A 4385-nucleotide genomic window follows, 5' to 3' on the forward strand; every position below is an offset into this window, starting at 1 on the left:
TCCTGTCGACTCTTATAAATTGTCGTATTATTTTGCAGTCGTAGTCGTAAGGTCGAGTGTAGGTTGAACAAGACAAAGAAAATTGGAGACCATAAAATAACACGTCCGTTCACTTTCGGGTCCTCACTCGAACTCCCCTTATTTTATTGGTGCTGTTAACCTCATTCCAAAAGGGACGAGATTAACAAGGTAAAATACAGAAAATATATACAAAATTTACAAAATTTTAAATATGTTATATATATATATATATATTGCGTAACGTGAGTAACTCTGTAACTGTTCGAAGTAGGTCAATAAAATCTTTCGGCAATCAATTCCTTGTGAAATTCTGACCCTAAATGACGTGTCACACCACCCTCTTCCCATTTACAGTTTCGGAGTTGCATTCGATACCGTAAATGTGAAGTTATTTACAGTATCGAATGCATACGTGGTAACACATATCAATCTTCTTTCATATTTCGAAACCGTGTTGTATCTTTATATTATTTTTTCAAAACCGCAATGCAGCGTAATAATCAACACTTGGCATAACTCATTCGTTTATTTCAGTTTTTGTTGAGACGCGTTCTTACACGGGCTTCGTTACGCGTTTCGGGCTTCGTTTTGCCCTCCTCAGTCAACTACAAACATATAAAACCAACTTGGTTAATGTTTAGGGTCGTGGACTGTCATGGCGGCTCTTCCTGTTTTAGCCTCGAAACCGGACCGCTTTGGAGACGACGTGTCACGTGACGACGCGAGCGAGCGAACGGCGGCGGCTGCTGCGCCGCGATAAACGGGGAAAACCGACGCGCGGGTTAACGTCCATATACGTAGACTCATTGCGGCTCATCTCTGATTCTACAAAAAGAAAAGGAAACAGTGGGGATGCACGTTCTAACCTAACCTATTGTAATAATTTAATCGGTAATAATTGTGGTAATTTATTAGAATAGGTTAGGTTAGGTTAGAACGTGAGTCCCCACTGTTTCCTTTTCTTTTTTTTCTTGGTTAAAGTCCAGACACGTGGATTGCCATGGCGGCTCACCTCTGATTCCGGCAAAGAAAAGAAAAGGAAACAGTGGGAACGCACGTTCTAACCTAACCTAACCTATTCTAATAATTTAATCGGTAATAATTGTGGTAATTTATTAGAATAGGTTAGGTTAGGTTAGAACGTGCGTCCCCACTGTTTCCTTTTGTTTGCTGGAATCAGCGGTGAGCCGCTATGACAGCCGCCGCCGTTCGCTCGCGTCGTCACGTGACACGTCGTCTCCAAAGCGGTCCGGTTTCGAGGCTAAAACAGGAAGATCCGCCATGACAGTCTACGACTCTGGACATTAACCAAAAAAACTACTCGGTCTAGAAAGTTCATATTTTAAAGTTAAGCCATTTCGGTTATCGATGAGACGCTGTCGAAACTTCGGATCGACGGGTCAAAGTTGACGGGTTTCCCGTTAAAGCTAATTCGGTTTACATTTAGAACGGAATGCAGTAAGTCGTAAGGTTATAAAGTGGAATTACGAATAAAATAAAATACAAGGCAAATTAAAAGTTGGTATTTTCTCACTCTGCGCGTCTGAAAATCTTTTCTGGCTACGAACTTCTGCAATTCTAAAATTATCTCGAAACCGTAAATAGTAAACAAGAAATCGTAATACGGCGAAACCTTCGTTAACAGACGCGTCTATTCCCCACCTTCGAAATAGGACACGTGTTATATTTCCTTGTAAACAACTTTCGCCGTCATCCAAACTAACTTTACGAAAACGTGAATGAATTAATTACGTACGAAATATTTTAAAACTAAAGAATCGTTTCAAATACTCTTTCGGAGGACAAATTTTGAAAGATCGAAGATAACAATACAATACAATGGGAACATAAATATTAATTAGCGCTCGCTCGGGGTCTAGACGTTCGCATTCTGTCGCATTTTCACTCGTTTTGTCATACGAATAAAAGCTTATGGAATTCTCGAGATAGGTTAGTTGTTTCGTCATCCTTTTGACCGTCGCCATTTTATTTCAACAATCGAAAATCTAGTTGTACACTTACTTATGTTTAAAATGATTATTTGTAGTGTCGATTCGAAGAAGAAAATCTCTTTGACAATTACATTAGAAAGGAAAAAGAAGGAAGATTTCCTCGGAAGCCGAAGACGATTAACATTTCGCGAAATATCGAATGGCCCTAGAGTTTGGTAAAAAGTATTGAAAGTGCTTTAAGTCTCTTCGTCGATTGAAGTTTCTCGACTTAATGTCGACGAACGTAAGTAGATCTGTCATTTTTTTCCAGCATTTTTCGAACCACAATTTTCGAGGAAAGGTTAGAAATTATTGAAGAATTTGAAATTATAAAAACAATCAAAGCTGTAAATACGAAAATGAAAGGAAAGGATCTTCGTAAAATACGGTATTATCTGATCTACTTATTTCTAAACATTTAGATAAAACTATTTAAAGATCGTATTAATAATTAATATTATTTTATCAATGTATTTCATACGTATTCCTAGAGAAGAAAATTAATTCGAATTCGTTTATTTTTTAGATTTCGAACCCGGCTTTAATTTTGTGGCGTGACGTCTCCAAGAAAGAATTTCTAAAATTATTTTAATTGTTATATAAAATAATGTATGACGTAATTCTCGTATCTGATTTCATTCCGAACTTTGCTATTTTCAGATTCACTTTCAACCAATAAAGAACGTCTTTGTAGTAGAGAATTGTTTCCGGGGACACACGAAAACTGCTGAAGGATGTGTTCGACTTCTGTCGTTAACGAAACACTAAAATTGAAGCCAGTGTTAGGAAACTACGCAAGAATATAACAACAAAGAGACCATCTTTCCCGCAAAAGAAGAAAAAGAGAAAAATTAAGAAGATAATTTAAATTATTTTCGAATATGTTATTTTGCGACATACACTTCACATAAATTGTTTAGAAAAAAATGTATAAATGACATTAATTTGTGATTGTATTGTATTTGTACGCGTTTGGCAATATTTGTGAATACCGGCGTAAGCAGTTTATGTGTGATCTAAGGTGTGATGTGATGTGATCCAGTTAATTGTAAGGTTTAAATTTTAGTTTAAAGAAATTTGATAGAAGGAAAAGTCTTTTTGTATCTGCACTCAAAACTTTAACAGTTCTTTAGAATTAGTACGCTTAAATTTAGATATTTGATTGACAATAAATTGAAGGGAGTTTTGATCATTAGGTTTTAAAATTTCTCGTATTTTACAGGTTTAAACCTCCAGAAGAGAAAGAATGGGAAGTATCGATGTGACAGTTGCGAGAAAGAATTCGCTTCGAAGTATAATTTAAAATATCATCAAAGGATTCACACTGGAGAAGGGCTCTTGTCTTGCAAATTTTGTACTCGTCAGTTCAACTATGCCGGCAGTCTACATTACCACGTCAAGACTCACGCCGGGGAGAAACCTTTCGCTTGTGACCATTGCAAACGAAGTTTCACATACAAACATGTCTTGATTGATCATCTGCGTACTCATACAGGGGAGAAACCTTTTACCTGTGACCATTGCAAACGAAGTTTTACACAGAAAACAGCTCTGATTCGAACTCATTCGGAGTAATAGCCGTTATCGTGTACTTATTGCTTACAAAAGTTCCGTTTTAAACGTAATTTAAATTATCATATTATTAAATATCGTAATGATAATGAACAACAGTATTTGTTACGAAGAAAATGTTAACAAAAGTATTTTTTCTTATTAATATTCGTATTTAGATTTTATTTAACATCAAAACAAGAAATGTTTGAAGTTTTATTTCTTTCATTTTGTAATTTTCATATTGTATATAAAGCAATTGAGTTTTCATACGAAACAGAACGGTTTCATTAATTTAAAAATAATTCTACAAAGTTGAATTAACACAGTGTATTTTTATTAGTTTAAGTGCGAGTGTCATTTATTTAGGTTCTATAACATCTCTATTAATTACGAATAATTCGTTTATTGTTGTTAGAATAGGTGTATTCAGAAACGAAAAGTTTAAGTCGTGTTTACTCGGTGATCAGTTATCATTACTCGCTTTAGCAACCGATCCAAAAGCGATTACAATAAGTGCATTTCATTGTAAACGTAAAACGTGTGATTTGCAGCGATTCTTCCTCCAATCTGCTGGATTGGAGGAAGAATTAGAAGCTGCAACTTTTAAATCGGCATAATATTTCTGTTTAAACCTGTTGAAGTTTATGGTGTACCCGGCTTGGTAAATCCGAATTAGCGATTGGTCTAAAGCATTCTTCGTAGGTCTTCCAAATAAATGCGTAGCGAGTAAAGATAGATTCGAATGTGAAGTAACGCTATATGCAATTGTGGTAGATATCCGAATTGTCCGCTTTACATCAGTTTAACAGTAGTTCGGCA

At 35.7% G+C, this 4385-nt stretch overlaps 1 long non-coding RNA gene across 4 annotated transcripts in view; it reads left to right on the top strand.

Annotated features, from left to right (window-relative positions):
* The window catches only part of LOC111638427, a 15290-nt gene extending 11450 nt beyond the window's left edge, over window positions 1-3840 (top strand). For 2 of the 4 annotated variants that reach the window (XR_002758864.1, XR_002758865.1), the window contains exons 3-4: window positions 2284-2400; window positions 2539-3840. This is a non-coding gene — a long non-coding RNA (uncharacterized LOC111638427). Of the gene's footprint in view, window positions 1-1353; window positions 2196-2283; window positions 2401-2538 lie in introns of those variants that run through there. The other 2 variants (XR_002758866.1, XR_002758867.1) reach the window with 2 other exon arrangements.
* Window positions 3841-4385: the final 545 nt, after the last annotated feature.

The sequence above is a fragment of the Centruroides sculpturatus genome, unplaced genomic scaffold, assembly GCF_000671375.1.
Source record: "Centruroides sculpturatus isolate CEXI.00-Female unplaced genomic scaffold, Cexi_2.0 scaffold1067, whole genome shotgun sequence".
NCBI classification, from domain to species: Eukaryota; Metazoa; Arthropoda; class Arachnida; order Scorpiones; family Buthidae; genus Centruroides; species Centruroides sculpturatus.